Here is a 21,125-nt window from a genome sequence, read left to right on the forward strand (position 1 = left end):
CATATGTTAATGTTCATAGGAGTTAGACTAATAGACCAGCTTCAATTCTTCTTATCATGGACTGCTTACATGCATTTGCTATTGGAGAGGGAAAAATCCCTTCTATTTTCAGCTGCTGTTATCCAGTTGGCCATCTGTGCTTTCTAGTGTATATCTCTTAGCTATTTCAGATTCTCCAATCTCAAGTTGATTGGACATCACCCTTATTGCTTTCCTAATATCATTCAGATTTGGTATCAACTAATTTTATCACCTGCTTATATTCAGTTGTAAGTGCTGTTCATAGTTATTTAGTTCTGTTATCTAGCTTTTCTCTCTCTTTTTATTGGGTATATGGAGAAACATAAATATGTTGTTGCTGTTTCTCCTTCTTTTTGTTATTGTTCAGTCACTAAGTCATGTCCAGCTCTTTGCAACCCCATGAACTATATCATGCCAGGCTTCCCTGTCCTTCTTAGCATCTGATAAATAAACTTCAATTCCAGTTTTATTTTAATTAAAGTAAGGGCTTTATAAATACTTGTGAGGGGGGGCCTTTTTTCAAATTAAATGTTACAGTGATCTGCAAAGTAAAAAAAAAAAAAATATATATATATATACACACACACACATAGTTAAAAACAAAAATATAAATAAAATGTAAAAGTATATATATTAGTATATAATTAGTATAACTGATTATAAATATATTAGGTGAGAGTAATTAAGCTATTCTCATGCCTCAGCATCTAAAATTTTGGCTTTCTCTTTATTTGGGAGGTTAAAAACAGAAATTCTGATTTACTCATCTAAGAAGATGAAATGATAACATGAGAACAGCCTTTTTTTAAACAACTTACCTTGCAGTCTCAAGTATCAATTCCAACTGATTTGGTTTCTTGTCATAATCATTTAAATTAGACAAGAAAGAAAAACCATTTTCAGTAAGTACTAAAACCAATATGATATCATAGTTGTTTTTTTTTTCTTCCTTTTTGACTATCGAAATTACTGTTGAATCAAATGTGCTGAGCAGATGTTTCTATGCCTTGCCAGACATATAATTGAGTGTGGCTTGGATACACTATAGTTATAGATTGGCTTATACAACTTACTTTCATAATCATGGATTGAGTATTTTAAAGACCAGTTTAGCACTGTAAGCTTAATCAATGGCACACTTACAAAATTCTCAAGTATGTTCTAGAAATGTCAGGAGCTGTTTTCTTCCCAGATCCACAGAAAAATATGGTAATTTGAACGTGAGTAAACAGGATAAGGGTCTCAACAAGAAGTTAAAATGTAGTGTCTTACATATTAGAGTGTACATTTTCTGTTAAAAGATAAATTCATTAATATTAAGACAAATAAAACTCAGGTCAAACATTCCTAGAACTTCTAGGCATGGTTCATCACAGTTTCAAACTTGGTGAATTAGAATATGTACTCATGGAAATTTCATTTTATGTCTCTGAATTGGAATATGTAACCCAATAAATTATTTTATCTTAAATGTTAACTTTCATGTGAGTATAACCAATATAGTAACAGGAAATAGGATTTAAATTCAATTGGCATTTTGAAGATCTTCTACCTCCTAGGACTACTTTCATAACCTGGTGAAAGTGATTCTCTTTGTTAGGATACCATTTATCTATAATAGAAAACAAAAATGACAGACTCTGTCAACCAAAGCTTGAAAGTTGTTAATTTTGTTTCCTTCTTTTTCCTGTATCAGAGTGATTTTACCCATCTATAAAGATATCCTTTAAATTGCTTTTGAGGCATTACTTTACACAGTTTAGGTAATCAGTGGTGAACTGTAGTCTTCTATGGTTATTTTTTTCCTTCTTTTTCTCCTTTTGCTAAATTATTTTATTGTGTGTGTGTGTGTGTCAAAGAGTACAACCAGCCAGTCTAGCTTTTTCATAGATGTAGAATGTGTACTAAATGATCATCTTCAAATTAAATATGTTCTGCTCATTGTCCATCTCCTTAATTTAATAGTAAAGAAAGGACATTTTATTAACATTTGTACTTCATTTTCAATCAATACAATAAAGTATGGTTTTCAAAATACCTTTGAAATAGAATCTTAACAATGTCTATTGAAAAACTATGATTAAAAGGAGATAAGACACTAATTATCTAAATAACTCTAGAAGTAAGCTGAATGGGGACAGTAGCAGAGGAAAATAATTAACCTGAAACTAAAATGAAACATTTCAAATACATTCAGACCTGTCACAGTGTTTCATAGGATTTGAAACTTTGGTAAATCAGTCATATTCTGTTGAAATATGTTGATTCATCTTAGCGTGATATTTGTTGTCATTGAAATGGGTGGGCTTTGCGCTCTATGCTCCCTAGAATTTGATTCTTTCATCTCTGAACACTATGACTACAGCTGGAAATTTCTGCCAGTCAGGAGTTGAATAGAAACTAATTTTTCAGAGATATGAAATCTAGTCTTACCAACTTGACTTTTTCTCTAAGATCTATAACTATGCTTAATAAGAAATGAGATGTCAGTTCAGTGAGTTCAGTTCAGTTGCTCAGTCATGTCCGACTCTTTGCGACCCCATGAATTGCAGCATGCCAGGCCTCCCTATCCATTACCAACTCCGGGAGTTCACTCAAACTCATGTCCATTGAGTGGGTGATGCCATCCAGCCATCTCATCCTCTGTCGTCCCCTTCTCCTCCTGCCAGAGAAAGACAAATTTTATATGATTGCATGAGGCCCCGTGTTCTCCATGGCACCTCCAGTTGGAACTTAATTTCTTGAGGCTTCCCTGATGGCTTAGACCATAAAGAATCTGCCTGCAATGCAGGAGACCTGGGTTCAATCCCTGGGTTGAGAAGATTCCCTAGAGAAGGGCATGGCTACCCAATCCAATATTCTTGCCTGGAGAATTCTGTGGACAGAGGAGCCTGAGCCTAGTGGACTATTATCCATAGGGTTGCAAAGAGTCAGACATGACTAAGCAACTAACACTTTTACTTTCACTTGTGTGTAGAACCTAAAAAAGCCAATCTTATAAAACCAGAGAGTAAGAATGGTGGTTATCAGTGCCTGGAGGTGGAAGAATAGGAAAGATGTTTAAGGGTACAAACCTGCAACTAGTAGATAAATAAGTTCTGGAAATCTAATGCACAGCATAGAGAACAATACATATTGCCCTACAAACATCAAACTTGCTAAGAGACCAGATCTTAATTATTCCCATCACAAAAAAAGAAATGACAATTATGTAACATAAGAGTGTTAGCCAACACTACAATGACAATCATATTGCAATATATAAATGTATAAAATCAACATGTTGTACACTTTACGCTTACATGATGTTGTATGTCAAATATATTTCAATTTAAAAAGTAGATAAGCACAGACATATAAGAAATTTCAAAGAAACAGAATGCCTATGCACAGACATGATCTTTCTGAAAATACAACTATTATCAATAATGTATTCTGAAGAAATCAGCCAATTTCTCCACAGTCATGCATATACATTAAACATCAGTCCTAACAATTTTTATTTTATATTAATTGAGTTGCTGCCTTCTCTTTATGTAGTCAAGAACTTGATTAGTTGACCTGGCCTTCTCCAGTAAGATTTTATATCACTTGGCTTCCTTCTAAACATATGAAATGTATGAAACATCTTCAGTGGCATGGCTTTTATATAGAAAGAAGCCAAGTAACATTGTATATATGAATAAAGCCAAGGCAAACACATACAAATTTCACTGTCAGAACAGAAAACATACAAAAAATCAGTTTTCCTGTGACAACCACCTTTCAACAACCTGCAGAAATTTCCAATTCTATTCCCAGTAGCTATTATGCTATAACTTGTAGCATAATAGTTAACCATATTTTAGTGGTTGATTTTAATGAAGGCTAATCTTTTTCTAGGTCACTCATCAAGAGACAATATAGTTTAGTGGTTTTAAAACATAGGCTCCATAGTCAGTTTTGCCATGATTTATAGTCTGACTGACACAGACTATGTGATTCTAGGCACCTTGAATAACTTTTTTGTCTCACATGCCTTATCTGTGATAAGGGAATGATTATAGAACTATTGTGAGAATTAGAAGAGCTAATACATGTACATATTATAATATATATGTGTTTAACACATAGCTTGACATACTAAGCACTGCATTATTTCACATATATTTTAACATATATATATTTATATTTCATATAACATATATATTTATATTGCACATATAAATCTTAGCATTATTTCACATATATTTTCAATAGAGCGCATTTGTTATAATAATTATTTCATTTTTAAAGAGTAAGTTAGACTTAAGTGTCAACATTATCTTGTGTTTTTTTTCTTTTTAATTAAAAAAATTATTTGGTTAGTTTTGGTTGCACTGGGTCTTTGTTGCTGCACACAGGCTTTCTTTATTGCAGTGAGTAGGGGCTACTCTTCGTTGTGGTATGCAGGCTTCTCACGGCAGTGGCTTCTCTTGTTGCAGACCACTGGCTCTAGGTTTGCAGACTTCAGTGGTTGCAGCACATAGGCTCAGAGTTGTGGCTACAGGCTTAGTTGCTCTGAGGCATATGGAATCTTCTCATATCAGGGATCAAACCCATGTCCCCTGCATTGGCAGGTGGATTCCTATGTACTGTGCCACCAGGGGAGTCCCTCAAAAGTATTTTCAACATAGATATTGGAAGTCTTTAGAGTTTTCAGGTGGAGGCTCTTTATTGCATTCAGCCAGGCGAAGAATGATCTCTGGTGAGGTCTTTGTTTAAATATCTTCAGAGTCATGACCTTACAGACTGAGGAGGCAGAACCTAGGTTTCATACTTCCCAATATAGGATTCCTTTCTTACATACTACAAGGAAAGTGGGTGTAATCTGAGTTGGCATTAAACTCATCTGGGAAACAATTCTGCAGATTCAATGTATAGCCAGAGTAACAAAAATGGCAGATTTGTCATTTTATTTGCATAGTTATTAGCGGTGACCATTCAAGCATAAAAGTAAGTTTTCTGCTGCTACAACAGTTTTGGTTTCTGTTTTTCAACCATAAAACTAATTAGGAATAGCAAAGGGCTAAACTAGGTTTTTAGGTGGAAGGTGAGAAAGATAAAGTTTGGTTCTTTTCATCACCTATAAATTCTGGAACATTCTCTATTCTATTTTATTGTCAGCTAATTGACAAATATTTTAAACATTATATCTAAACTGAAGTGGTAAGCTCTATTGAAATAGACAGCTTCCTCTTTAATATAATTTCTTCTCTAATCCCTAGCACTTTCTAAAACCATTCACTATTTTCTTTCACTATAAAACCTGCACTACTGCTTAGGTAACATTAAATTTAAAAAAAGAAGAAGAATATATAACTAAGACCATGCCATAAAGCCTATACAAAACACAAAGGTCCAACATTTCAAAGGATAGCCTTTACTCTTCTGAAAAGCAGAACATAGAGGAAGCTTTCTGAAATATCCATCCTTTGAGATAAATTGGATCAAATATTCTAATGGACTCTATTACATTTAGAAGTCTGTTTTCAGCAAAGGACTGCTCCTCAATGGACAGCTGTTATTCATATTCTTCCTTTTGGGTTGATGCTATACTACTCAGGGCAGATCCTAGACAATTCAATATGTTAAATGATTGTTCATCTTTATTCTTATACTTTACTTTCTGAGCCCTACTGACATTTTTAAAAATTCTTTCACAAGAGTGTCATGATTCTGACATGGAAAATAAACGTCAAAATACCTCTATCAATTAAGCTTTATTATATTATGTATCTTCTGTCCTCAGTGCACATGCTATATGAAATGTGGCATATGTTGATAGCAATACTTAACTGAAGATCCAAGATTTTCAAGTGATAGAATTTAGGATCTTGTAAGCACAACTAAATATGCCATTATTTTTAGATTAGCAGATAAAGAAGTTGTCATAGACATAATGAATCAGGATTTCAGCTGCATTTTGAAGAAAAACACAACAATATTTGGCCACCTCATGCAAAGAGTTGACTCACTGGAAAAGACTCTGATGCTGGGAGGGATTGGGGCAGGAGGAGAAGGGGACGACAGAGGATGAGATGGCAGGATGGCATCACTGACTCGATGGATGTGAGTCTGAGTGAACTCCGGGAGTTGGTGATGGACAGGGAGGCCTGGCGTGCTGCGATTCATGGGGTTGCAAAGAGTCGGACATGACTGAGCGACTGAACTGAACTGATCCTGGTATAACATCCTGACCATCACATTGTTTTGCAAATAATAGTTGTTTATTACCTAGAAATTGAATGGAATTACAATGCATAGAAGTGTGGAGTTAAAGAGACGTGAGTTAGGGGATCAGTCCTAAGATGGTGGAGGAATAGGATGGGGAGACCACTTTCTCCCCCACAGATTCATCGAAAGATCATTTGAACACTGAGCAAATTCCACAAAACAACTTCTGAACTCTGGCAGAAGACACCAGGCACCCATAAAGGCAGTCCATTGTCTTCAAAAGGAGGTAGGACAAAGTATAAAACATAAAAAGAGAGACAGAAGAGTTAGGGATGGAGTCCCATCCCGGGGAGGGAGTCATAAAAGAGAAGAAGTTTTCAAACACCAGGAAACCCTCTCACCAGTGGGTCTGTGGGGAGTTTGGGAATCTCAGAGGGCAACATAACCAGGAGGAAAAATAAATAAATAAATAAATAAAACCACACAGATTACATGCCTAATGGCAACTCCCAGCAGATAAGTAGCCCAGATGCTTGCATCCGCCAGTACCAAGTTGGGGCTTAACAGGGAGGTGTGGGCTGCATTGCTTAGGGTAGGGGCTGGGCCTGAATGCCCTGAGGACAATCTAAGGGAGCTAACATGAGATAGCAACCCAAACAGTGGGATAGCCAGAGAGAGAGAAAAAGAGAGACAGAGAATTTTCCCACGAAAAGCTCTAACCTAAGGCACTGCCAGGCCCACTCACAGAACAAAGGACTGAGCAAATACCAGAGGAGAGCTAGCAGACTGTGGACCAGCCCATCCCCTGCTGGAGGCAGAGAGGCAGGCGGGTGACAGACAAAGCCAGAAATGGGCAATCTTGGCCCCAAAGACGGCATCCTCTACCAGACTGCGAGCCAGCTCCCAGTTGTTAAAGTCTTCCTGGGATCCTGGACGGTTGACATCCGCCAGGAGGGTCACAACCAGAGATCAGCTCTCCAGAGGAGACACACGGCACACCTGAGCTGGCACTCCTGCTGCACACCCAGAAAACCAAGCGGATGGGACGAGAGAGGTGATAAGATGCCCCACCCCACATTGGGAGAGTGTGCTCACCAAGCACCTGGTCACCTGAGCTGCTCAGACCTGGGAAGGGCACAAAACACAAGCCCAACCGAGTCTGTGCCTTTGTGGAGTACCTGAGAACCTAAACCTGAGTGGCTTAAACCTGGGAAGTGCACACAACCCAGGGTCCGCTTTAGACAGTTACGCTGCAGAGCAACTTGGAGCCTGAGCAGTGTAGACTGGGAAAGCACACACGCCATGAGCAAGGGCAAACCCAGTGTGGCCGAGACACTACAAGCACTCCCCACACACGTCAGAGGTATTTGTTTGCAGCGTCCCTCCCTCCCCACAGCACGACTGAACAAGTGAGCCTGAATAAGTGACCACCTTCGCCCCCTTGTGTCAGGGTGGAAATTAGACACTGAAGAGACTTGCAAACAGAAGAAGCCAAAATAAAGAAGGAAGCGCTTTGGAATTGACAGGTGCAACAGATTAAAACCCTGTAGTTACCACCGGCTACATTGGAAGGAGCCTATAGACCTTGAGAAGTATAAGCTGGAACAAGGAACTATCTGAAACTGAACTGACCCCACACTGCCCACAACAGCTCCAGAGAAATTCCTAGATATATTTTTACTATTATCACGTTTTTTTATTTTTTAATTTTTTTTAAAAAATTAAGTCCCTCATTACTCTTTAATTTTCATTTTTATAACCCACTATTACCTTGCAGGAAAATACCCTATTTTTAAAGCAAATTTCATATATATTTTTTAATAATTTTTGTGATTTTTTTTTAATATTATATTTTTAAGAGTCTAGCTTCTATTCTAACCTCTTTCTGGTATTTGTTATCAATATTATACCTTTAATAATATAATCATCAGCACCAATTCTTACTTAAGAGTGTGATTACTGGCTTGATTACCCTCTCCCCCTTTTGACTCTCCTTTTTCTCCCCTAGATCACTTCTATCTCCTCCCTCCCCCTTGTCTTCTCTATGCAACTCTGTGAATCTCTTTGGGTATTCCAGGCTGTGGAGAACACTTAGGGAGTTGATTACTGGCTAGATCTATCTCTCTCCTTTTGACCACCCCCTCTTCTCCTCCTGGTTACCTCTATCTCCTTCCTCCCTCTTCTCTTCTCTATGTAACTCCATGAACCTCTGTGGGTGTTCCAGGCTGTACTGGCTAGATTGCTAACTCTCCTTTTGATTCCCCCTCTCCACCTCCTGGTCACCTTTATCTCCCTCCTCCCTCTTCTATTCTCCATGTAACTCAACAAACCTTTCTGGGTGTCCCTCACTGTGGAGAATCTTTTCCCCAATTAACCTAGATTTTCATCATTGGTGCTGCATCGATGGAGAAGTCTTGAGGCTAGAGAAAGAATAAGACTGAAAACCAGGGGCAAGAGGCTTAAATCCAAAACCTGAGAACACCAGAGAACCCCTAACTCCAGGGAACATTAATCGATAAGAGCTCATCCAAAAGCCTCCATAGCTACACTGAAACCAAGCTCCATCCAAGAGCCAGCAAGTTCCAGAGAAAGACATGCCATGCAAATTCTCCAGCAATAAAGGAACATAGCTCTGAACTGTAATATACAGGCTGCCCAAAGCCACACCAAGCCCATAGACATCTCAAACCTCACTACTGGACACTTCATTGCACCCCAGAGAGAAGAAATACAGCTCCACCCACCAGAACACCAATGCAAGCTTCCCTAACCAGGAAACCTTGACAACACTCATCCAACCCCATCCACAAGGAGAAACCTCCACAATACAGAGGAACCACCAACTGCCAGAATACAGAAAAGCCATCCCAAACACAGCAATCTAAACAAGATGAAAAGGCAGAGAAATATTCAGCAGGTAAAGGAACATGATAAATGCCCACAAAAACAAACAAAAGACAAGGAGATAGGGAGTCTACCTGAAAAATAATTCATAATAATAATAGTAAGAATTATATAAAATCTTGAAAACAAAATGGACTTACAAATAAATAGCCTGGAGACAAGGATTGAGAAGATGCAAGAAATGTTTAACAAGGACCTAGAAGAAATAAAAAAGAGTCAATATATAATGAATAATGCAACAAGTGAGATAAAAAAAAAACACTCTGGAGGGAACCAACAGTAAAATAACTAAGGCAAAATATAAGTGAGGTAAAAGATAGAATGGTGGAAATAAGTGAAGCAGAGAAGAAAAAAGAAAAAAAGAATTAAAAGAAATGAGGACAACCTCAGAGATCTCTGGGAGAACATCAAATGCCACAGCATTCGAATCATAGGAGTCCCAGAAGAAGAAGACAAAAAGAAAGGCCATAAGAAAATACTTGAGGAGATAATAGTTGAAATTTTCCCTAAAATGGAGAAGGAAATAGCCACCCAAGACCAAGAAACCCAGAGAGTCCAAAACAGGATAAACCCAAGGTGAAACACCCCATGACACATATTAATCAAATTAACAAAGATCAAACACAAAGAACAAATATTAAAAGCAGCAAGGGAAAAACAACAAATAACACACAAGGGGGTTCCCATAAGGATAACAGCTGATCTTTCAATAGAAACTCTTCAGGCCAGAAGGGAATGGCAGGACATACTTAAAGTGATGAAAGAAAATAACCTACAGCCCAGATTACTGTACCCAGCAAGGATCTCATTCAAATATGAAGGAGAAATCAAAAGCTTTACAGACAAGCAAAAGTTGAGAGAATTCAGCACCACCAAACCAGCTCTCCAACAAATGCTAAAGGATCTTCTCTAGACAGGAAACACAAAAAGGGTGTATAAACTCAAACCCAAAACAATAAAGTAAATGGCAACAGGATCATACTTATCAATAATTACCTTAAACATAAATGGGTTGAATGCCTCAACCAGAAGACAAAGACTGGCAGAATGGATACAAAAACAAGACCCCCTATATATGTTGTTTACAAGAGACCCACCTCAAAACAAAGGACACATACAGGCTGAAAGTCAAGGGCTGGAAAAAGATATTTTAAGTAAATGGAGACCAAAAGAAAGCAGGAGTAGCAATACTCATATCAGAAAAAATAGACTGAAATAAAGGCTGTGAAAAGAGACAAAGAAGAACACTACATAATGATCAAAGGATCAATCCAGAAGGTATAACTATTATAAATATATATCCACCCAACATAAGAGCATGGCAAAGTGTAAGGCAAATGCTAACAAGTATGAAAGGGGAAATTAACAGTAACACATTAATAGTGGGAGACTTAATACCCCACTCACACCTATGGATAGATCAACTAAACAGAAAATTATCAAGGAAAAACAAACTTTAAATGATACAATGGACCAGTTAGACATAATGGATATCTATAGGACATTTCACCCCAAACCAATGAAATTCACCTTTTTTTCAAGTGCACCTGGAACCTTCCCCAGGATATATCATATCCTGGGCCATAAATCTAGCCTTGGTAAATTCAAAAAAATTGAAATAATTCCAAGCATCTTTTCTGACCACAATGCAGTAAGATTAGATCTCAATTAGAGGAGAAAAACTATTAAAAATTCAAACACATGGAGGCTGAACAACACACTTCTGAATAACCAACAAATCACAGAAGAAATCAAAAAAGAAATCAAAATATGCATAGAAACCAATGAAAATGAAAACAGAACAACCCAAAACCTATGGGACACTGTAAAAGCAGTGCTAAGGGGAAGATTCATAGCAATACAGGCTTACCTCAAGAAACAAGAAAAGTCGAATAAATAACCTAACTGTACACCTAAAGCAACTTGAAAAGGAAGAAATGAAGAACCCCAGGGTTAGTAGAAGGAAATAAATCTTTAAAATTAGGGCAGAAATAAATGCAAAAGAAACAAAAGAGACCAGAGAAAAAATCAACAAAGCCAAAAGATGGTTCTTTGAGAAGATTAATATAATAGACAAACCATTAGCCAGACTCATCAAGAAACAAAGGGAGAAGAATCAAATCAACAAAATTAGAAATGAAAATGGAGAAATCACAACAGACAACACAGAAATACAAAGGATCATAAGAGACAACTATCAGCAATTATATGCCAATAAAATGGACAACTTGGAAGAAATGGACAAATTCTTAGAAAAGTACAACTTTCCAAAACTGAACCAGGAAGAAATAGAAAATCTTAACAGACCCATCACAAGCACAAAAATCAAAACGGTAATCGGAAATCATCCAACAAACAAAAGCCCAGGATCAGATGGCTTCACAGCTGAATTCTACCAAAAATTTAGAGAAGAGCTAATACCTATCCTACTCAAATTCCTCCAGAAAATTGCAGAGGAAGGTAAACTTCCTAACTCATTCTATGAGGCCACCATCACCCTAATCCCAAAACCAGACAAAGATACCACCAAAAAGGAAAACTACATGCCAATATCATGATGAACATAGATGCAAAAATCCTTAACAAAATTCTAGCACACAGAATCGAACAACATATTAAAAAGATCATACATCATGACCAAGTGGGCTTTATCTGAGGGATGTAAGGATTCTTTAATATACACAAATCAATTAATGTATACACCACATTAACAAACTGAAAGATAAAAACCATGTGATTATCTCAATAGATGCAGAGAAAGCCTTTGACAAAAACAACATCCATTTATGATAAAAACCCTCCAGAAAGCAGGTATAGAGGGAACATACCTCAACAAATTAAAAGCTATCTATGACAAACCCACAGCAACCATTATCCTCAATGGTAAAAAATTGAAAGCATTTCCTCTAAAGTCAGGAAGAAGACAAGGGTGCCCACTTTCACCACTACTATTCAACATAGTTTTGGAAGTTTTGGCCACAGCAATCAGAGCAGAAAAAGAAATAAAAGGAATCCAGATTGGAAAAGAAGAAGTAAAACTCTCATTGTTTGCAGATGACATGATCCTCTACATAGAAAACCCTAAAGACTCCACCAGAAAATTACTAGAGCTAATCAACGAATACAGTAAAGTTGCAGGATATAAAATTAACACACAGAAATCTCTTGCATTCCTATACACTAACAATGAGAAAACAGAAAGAGAAGAAAACAATTCCATTCACCATTGCAATGAAAAGAATAAAATACTTAGGAATATATCTACCTAAAGAAACAAAAGACCTATATATAGAAAACTATAAAACACTGATGAAAGAAATCAAAGAGGACACAAATAGATGGAGAAATATACCGTGTTCATGGATTGGAAGAATCAATATATGAAAATCAGTATACTACCCAAAACAATATACAAGCTATCAAGCTACCAACGGTATTTTTCACAGAACTAGAACAAATAATTTCCCAATTTGTATGGAAATACAAAAAAAAAAACCTTGAATAGCCAAAGCAATCTTGAGAAAGAAGAATGGAACTGGAGGAATCAACCTGCCTGACTTCAGGCTCTACTACAAAGCTACAGTCATCCAGACAGTATGGTACTGGCACAAAGACAGAAATATAGATCAAGGGAACAAAATAGAAAGCCCAAAGATAAATCCACACACCTATGGACACCTTATCTTTGACAAAGGAGGCAAGAGTATACAATCAAGAAAAGACAATCTCTTTAACAAGTGGTGCTGAGAAAACTGATCAACCACTTGTAAAAGAACAAAACTAGAACACTTTCTAACACCATACACAAAAGTAAATTCAAAATGGATTAAAATCTAAACATAAGACCAGAAACCATAAAACTCTTAGAGGTAAACACAGATAGGCAAAACACTCTCCAACATAAATCACAGCAGGATCCTCTATGACCCACTTCCCAGAGTAATGGAAATAAAAGCAAAAATAAACAAATGGGACCTAACTAAAATTAAAAGCTTTTGCACAATGAAAGAAACTATAAGCAAGGTGACAAGACAGCCTTCAGACTGGGAGAAAATAATAGCAAATGAAGCAATGGACAAAGAATTAATCTCAAAAATATACAAGCAACTCCTGCAGCTCAATTCCAGAAAAATATATGAACCAATCAAAAAATGGGCCAAAGAACTAAACAGACATTTCTCCAAAGAAGACATACAGATGGCTAACAAACACATGAAAAGATGCTTAACATCACTCATAATCAGAGAAATGCAAATCAAAACCACAATGAGGTACCATCTCACACCTGTGAGAATGGCTGCTCTCCAAAAGTCTACAAGCAATAAATGCTGGAGAGGGTGTGGAGAAAAGGGAACCCTCTTACACTGTTGGTGGGAATGCAAACTAGTACAGCCACTATGGAGAACAGTGTGGAGATTCCTTAAAAAACTGGAAAAGGAACTGCCATATGACCCAGCAATCCCACTGCTGGGCATACACACTGAGGAAACCAGAACTGAAAGAGACACATGTACCCCAATGTTCATCGCAGCACTGTTTATAATAGCCAGGACATGCAAGCAACCTAGATATCCATCAGCATATGAATGGATAAGAAAGCTGTGGTACATATACACAACGGTAATTACTCAGCCATTTAAAAGAATACATATGAATCAGTTCTAATGAGGTGGATGAAACTGGAGCCTATTATACAGAATGAAGTAAGCCAGAAAGAAAAACACCAATACAGTATACTAACGCATATATATGGAATTTAGAAAGATGGTAACAATGACCCTATATGAGAGACAACAAAAGAAACACAGATGTAAAGAATAGTCTTTTGGACTCTGTGGGAGAAGGCGAGTGTGGGATGATTTGAGAATTGAAACAAGTATATTATCATATGTGAAACAGATCACTGGTCCAGGTTCAATGTATGAGACAGGGTGCTCAGGGTGGTGCACTGGGATGACCCAGAGGGATGGGATATGGAGTGATGTGGGAGGGGGGTTCAGGATGGGGAACACATGTACACCTATGGCTGATTCATGTCAATGTATGGCAAAAACAACTACAATATTGTAAATTAATTAGTCTTCAATTAAAATAAATAAATAAAGAATTTGACTCATTTGACAGGACCTAAAAATTCTAAAACAAAAAAAAAAAGAGAGAGAGAGATGTGAGTTAGGAGATTTCATGATATACATGAAGAGTATTGGTTCCTATATGGGATTCATATCTGGAGGATTGTCCTTTGAGGAAAATTATGAAAGTGAAAGTCACTCAGATCAGATCAGATCAGATCAGTCACTCAGTCTTGTCCTACTCTTTGCGACCCCATGAATCACAGCACACCAGGCCTCCCTGTCTATCACCAACTCCCGGAGTTCACTCAGACGCATGTCCATTGAGTCAGTGATGCCATCCAGCCATCTCATCCTCTGTCGTCCCCTTATCCTCCTGCCCCCAATCCCTCCCAGCATCAGAGTCTTTTCCAATGAGTCAACTCTTCGCATGAGGTGGCCAAAGTACTGGAGTTTCAGCTTTAGCATCATTCCTTCCAAAGAAATCCCAGGGCTGATCTCCCTCAGAATGGACTGGTTGGATCTCCTTGCAGTCCAAGGGACTCTCAAGAGTCTTCTCCAACACCACAGTTCAAAAGCATCAATTCTTTGGCACTCAGTTTTCTTCACAATCCAACTCTCACATCCATACAGGACCACAGGAAAAACCATAGCCTTGACTAGATGGACCTTTGTTGGCAAAGTAATGTCTCTGCTTTTCAATATGCTATCTAGGTTGCTCATAACTTTCCTTCCAAGGAGTAAGCATTTTTTGACAGATATTTTAGCTTTAGAAAGGGTGAGATACTGGGGAAGAGAGAGATTAAGAAATCTTTTCCTTTTAGTAAGCATTTCTGTGATCTCTTAATATACAACTTAGCAAATAGCTATTTCCATGAAGTTACAATTATCCTTTATGACCTTTTGAGGTTATATATTATAGTTGTAGATAGCTGGGCTTAGTTTCAATTCAGGGAGTTCAATAAGGATGGGAACCCATTATTTCTGTACCAGTTAAGAGGAGATTTATTTTCCAAAATGAAGACCTACCATGCATATTTTACAGAACATAAAGAAGATGTCTTTCTGTGGAAGTTCTTTCCTAAGCAACAAGGTCCAGATACATTTTTTACACCTTTTGGAAAAGCAAATAACCCACAGAAATATTCCTCATGCAAGAGCATTCCAATTCATTCAATTGAATATTACTGTACTTTCTGTTCACAGTAATTCTGGAATAATGGGAAGCTGATTATCAGGCATTTTTTCACCTTCATGCTATACCATTGATTCCAAATGCTAATGTCTTTGCTCCAGTCAGGATTCAAAATTTCCAAGAGTGGTTTCATCTTTCTCTCTTCCCATGGGAATATAATTGCCAGGACTTTTGTAATTCTCCATAAAATTCCAAATGAAACCACGGGAGGTGCTCACAAGTGATTAAAGTGAAAGACTACTATTTCTTAGGAGGTACCTGCCTTAATTTCTAGAAAAATGTAAAATTGACTTTTAATCAATGGGTCGACAGAAGAGCTTTGGTATACTTAGTGCCTCAAGAAAAATTAGATTTAAATTGTCTTGAAGATAACCCTACTGGAAACAATGAGAACAAGAAAATAATGCAAAACAAAACAATGAAATAGTAGTAATCCTGTTATCAGGCTCCAGAGCTGTATTTTTTAAATATTTCTCATTTATATTGCACCTATCAGGCCAATGCTTCCCTAGGTGCCTTACAATATAAAAACGCAATTTAAGACCAACAGCTAAAGTAAAAATCCTCAGAGCTGTGATTATATTACCCTTTTCAAAAGTCTCAGACTTTCTCCTAACTCTCCACAGAAAAGCAATGGGAAACATTTCTCCCCTCAAAACACAAACATATTTTGCAACAAGCTTTGAATATTAAAATTGATGGCAGTAAAGGAGTCCGGTGGTCATGTATGGATGTGAGAGTTGGACTGTGAAGAAAGCTGAGCACCAAAGAATTGATGCTTTTGAACTGTGGTGTTGGAGAAGACTCTTGAGAGTCCCTTGGACTGAAAGGAGATCCAACCAGTCCATTCTAAAGGAGACCAGTCCTGGGTGTTCTTTGGAAGGACTGATGCTAAAGCTGAAACTCCAATACTTTGGCCACCTCATGCGAAGGGTTGACTCATTGGAAAAGACTCTGATGCTGGGAGGGATTGGGGGCAGGAGGAGAAGGGGACGGCAGAGGATGAGATGGCTGGATGGCATCACCAACTTGATGGACATGAGTTTGAGTGAACTCCGAGAGTGGGTGATGGATAGGGATGCCTGGCGTGCTGCAATTCATGGGGTCGCAAAGAGTCGGACACAACTGATTGACTGAACTGAGATGAAAGGAGTCCGTTAAAATTTCCAGTTTCTCTCCAACATAGGGAGTAAGGCTTTGAACCTAGTAAAGCTAAGTAAATATTTAGCCATCCCATTCTTTGAATTGTGGGAGGAAAAATTATTGTGTTTTTACATATAGTTAATAGTTTTTCATAAACAAATAGTACTTCATTGAATTCCAACTTTTTGTTAGACCTCAGGGCACAAAGATGAATAAGATGTCTACCCTAAAGATATATAAGGCAGAAAACACAATTTACAAAAGAGTATAAATGCTGTGAAGAGCCGACTAATTGGAAAAGACCCTGATGATTGGAAAGATTGAGGGCAAAAGGAGAAGAGGGCAGCAGAGGATACGATGGTTGGATAGCATCACTGACTGAATGGACATGAATTTGAGCAAAGTCTGGGGGAAAGTGAAGGACAGAGGAGCCTGGTGTACTGGTGTACTTCAGTCCCCAGGGTTGCAAAAAGTTGGACACAACTTAGCAACTGAACAATGACAACAATTGATTCTGAATAGGAAATGGAGACAAAACTTAGGGAAGCTGGCAGTTATTAATCAAGTACTGACCATTCTGGGATGATTGTTGCAGAGGCTGTGGATTAGTATTCTGCTGTCATGTATCATCTGGCCATTCTCTGTCTGTGTATTTAAACTCTCACAAATGAGGACCCTCAAGTGCTGGATATAGCTGGTAGTGAAACGATGAACCTGAAAACTTTTCACCCACACCAACACATTTTTTCGTGGAACTCCAAGGATTCCCAAAACTCTCAGTTTCAGCCTGTTCTTCCAGATCTTTATGCAAGTGTATTTGTCAACATAGGGGTGTGCAACATATTTTATTTAATTTGAAATTTTAATATATTGATTAATATATTTTAAATATCTAGGTATATGTTATATGAACTTCCATATTTACTTTTCCTCTAGTCCTCCAAACACACTTGATAACTCCGTTCCATTGGATCCCTCCATAGGTTTCTTACTTATATGAGTTCTGGCACTTGAGACAGTCTACAAAGGCAATGTGAAAGGTAATGCTAAAGGTGCTGGTTAGAGATATTCTTGAGGTATAACATTCAGCGTGAATAATAGGGCATAGTTGCTGATAGCTAAGAAGCCACAACTATAAACTACTCATCACAGATCTGACCAACCTTGACACCATTATTATTCAATACATCATTCCACCAGCCTGGATATATTCAATTTTTATTAGGTAGTGTAAGATATATCATATCACTTTCTTTTCTGAAAAATACCTACTCAGTTTTCTACACCTGTACAGAGGAAAAAAATTTGCCACACCAAAATATCTCTTTAGCATATGGATTATTTTGAGCTAAAAACAATCAAGGCCCTGAATACTCAGGAAGAACCTTTGACCTTCCCCCTAACTGCCTGAAAGAATGTAGACAGAGGACCTCTTCCAGAAAGGGAGCTATCACCATAAGTAACTCTACTATGAACTAGGTGTGGTAGACAAGGAGGAGCCTAGCAAACTCTGTTTGTTAAAATCCCCCTGTGTCCCATTGTCTCTGCATGGCCCAGCAAACATTTGTTTGAATAAAAATAACATCTTAGGCAAAGTTCATTTAATCTTGTGACATGACACCAAAGAAAATTTTGTATAAAAAGACTATTTCTCTATGACCATTACTAGGTCAATCTCAAGATTATAGGAATGCTAAAATCCCTACTTCTTGACACTTATCTATCATCTGTAGATATATGTTAAAAGCTCAATGAAAATATTATAGATTGTTTAGAATGTTTGATACCTAAAAACAGTAGTTGCATTGATTTTAATTTATTCCTCCACCCTTTATATTCCTTCAAAAATAACCCCTGAAGACACACTTCTAGTCACATTCTTCTCCTGAACATGCTCACAGTTTTCCAACTCTGTCTTTTCTCAAGATAAGCTGTTTGCTTGGGACACCACTCTTGAAATCCTTTCCTGTATTTCAAGGCTCAGCGCAAATGTCAACTCCCTGCTAAAGCTCTCCCCAATTTGCCAAACCAGAATTAATCAAATCAATTTCCCTGGAGTCACTGTGCTAACATAGTCACTCCCTAAAATATGATTAGGCACTCATTAGAAGATTGCTATACCAACAACCCAAACCATTTGCTCTGTAGTTGCAAGCTTTTATGCTCCATCTAGGGACAACAAAAAATATTGGAAACAGAGATCTTGCCACGTTTATAAAGCTTTTGTTTACTTTTGTGGAAGTTTTGTACCCTAATCAAGCCAACCTCTGATTTGTGAGCTATGCAGTTGTGTTACCTATTTGTATGTCATTGTCTTCCTTGGAATAGAAAGCCTCTTAAGTAGGAATTACTGCCTTGACTCTCACCATACATGTACTGTTGTTAACTTGTGTGATCATTGTGTCATATTTATGTCAGTTCTCTTTTCTGACCTTGATGATCATTGTCCCCAAGCATAGCTAAGTAATTTGTGATTGGTATCCACTGCTTTGAACAAATTGGAAGGCTGAATTGATTGCTTTATTATAAATTTATCTAGCTTGCAATATAAATGTATTAAAACTTTAGTGCAAAATTTAGGTTCTATGGTAACCTAAGCCCATTTCTTCTAAAGCCTAGTTCTGTTACCTGGCTCTCCATAGCTCACTCCATGAGTTATGAGAATTTGTTTTACGGAAAATATAAAATCAATGTATTTTTATCTTATTGCTCAGACATGTGTACACTCCAAATCAAGTTATGTGTGTTAATGCCCTGACAGTTCAGTTCAGTTGCTCAGTCGTGTCCGACTCTTTGTGACCCCATGAATCGCAGCATGCCAGGCCTCCCTGTCCATCACCAACTCCTGGAGTTCACCCAGACTCACGTCCACGAGTGAGTGATGCCATCCAGCCATCTCATCCTCTGTCGTCCCCTTATCCCCCTGCCCCCAATTCCTCCCAGCATCAGAATCTTTTCCAATGAGTCAACTCTTCACATGAGGTGGCCAAAGTACTGGAGTTTCAGCTTTAGCATCATTCCTTCCAAAGAAATACCAAGGCTAATCTCCTTCAGAATGGACTGGTTGGATCTCCTTGCAGTCCAAGGGACTCTCAGGAGTCTTCTCCAACACCACAGTTCAAAAGCATCAATTCTTTGGCGCTCGACCTTCTTCACAGTCCAACTCTCACATCCATAAATGACCACAGGAAAAACCATAGCCTTGACTAGACAGACCTTTGTTGGCAAAGTAATGTCTCTGCTTTTGAATATGCTATCTAGGTTGGACATAACTTTCCTTCCAAGGTGTAAGCGTCTTTTAATTTCATGGCTGCAGTCACCATCTGCAGTGATTTTGGAGCCCAAAAAAATACAGTCTGACACTGTTTCCACTGTTTCCCCATCTATTTCCCATGAAGTGATGGGACCAGATGCCATGATCTTCGTTTTCTGAATGTTGAGCTTTAAGCCAACTTTTTCACTCTCCACTTTCACTTTCATCAAGAGGTTTTTAGTTCCTCTTCACCTTCTGCCATAAGGGTGGTGTCATCTGCATATCTGAGGTTATTGATTTTTCTCCCGGAAATCTTGATTCCAGCTTGTGTTTCTTCTAGTCCAGCGTTTCTCATGATGTACTCTGCATATAAGTTAAATAAGCAGGGTGACAATATACAGCCTTGATGTACTCCTTTTCCTATTTGGAACCAGTCTGTTGTTCCATGTCCAGTTCTAAATGTTGCTTCTTGACCTGCATGCAGATTTCTCAAGAGGCAGGTCAGGTGGTCTGGTATTCCCATTTCTTTCAGAATTTTCCACAGTTGATTGTGATCCACACAGTCAAAGGCTTTGGCCTAGTCAATAAAGCAGAAATAGATGTTTTTCTGGAACTCTCTTGCTTTTTCCATGATCCAGCAGATGTTGGCAATTTGATCTCTGGTTCCTCTGCCTTTTCTAAAACCAGCTTGAACATCAGGAAGTTCATGGTTCACATATTGCTGAAGCCTGGCTTGGAGATTTTTGAGCTTTACTTTACTAGCGTGTGAGATGAGTGCAATTGTGTGGTAGTTTGAGCATTCTTTGGCATTGCCTTTCCTTGGGATTGGAATGAAAACTGACCTTTTCCAGTCCTGTGGCCACTGCTGAGTTTTCCAAATTTGCTGGCATATTCAGTGATGTGAAAAATAGAGATAGAAGTAGAAGAAGAACTAAACATAACTTTAGAGAAAGTTTGAAATTATTATGGACTCACCTAAGTCTGTGTCTCTAAGGCCTTTTCCAAAAGTTCCACATTTTTCATTTCTGAAATATAAACAGGAAACTTCCAATTTAGTTTTTTTGTTTGTTTGTTTAAATATAAATAATTGTAAAAATGAGGTTAGTGTACATGGTCTTCCCTTGTGGCTCAGCTGGTAAAGAATCAGCCTGCAATACGGGAGATCTGGGTTCAATCCCCAGGTTGGGAAGATGCCCTGGAGAATGTAAAGGCTACCCACTCCAGTATTCTGGCCTGGAGAATTCCATGAACTGTCCAAGGGGTCGCAAAGAGTAAGATGCAACTGAACAATCTTCACTTTCACTTCAGTGTACATAATAAGTAAAAAATTGTCTACTAGGCA

Source organism: Bubalus bubalis, chromosome X (assembly GCF_019923935.1).
Source record: "Bubalus bubalis isolate 160015118507 breed Murrah chromosome X, NDDB_SH_1, whole genome shotgun sequence".
In the NCBI taxonomy this organism is placed as follows: domain Eukaryota; kingdom Metazoa; phylum Chordata; class Mammalia; order Artiodactyla; family Bovidae; genus Bubalus; species Bubalus bubalis.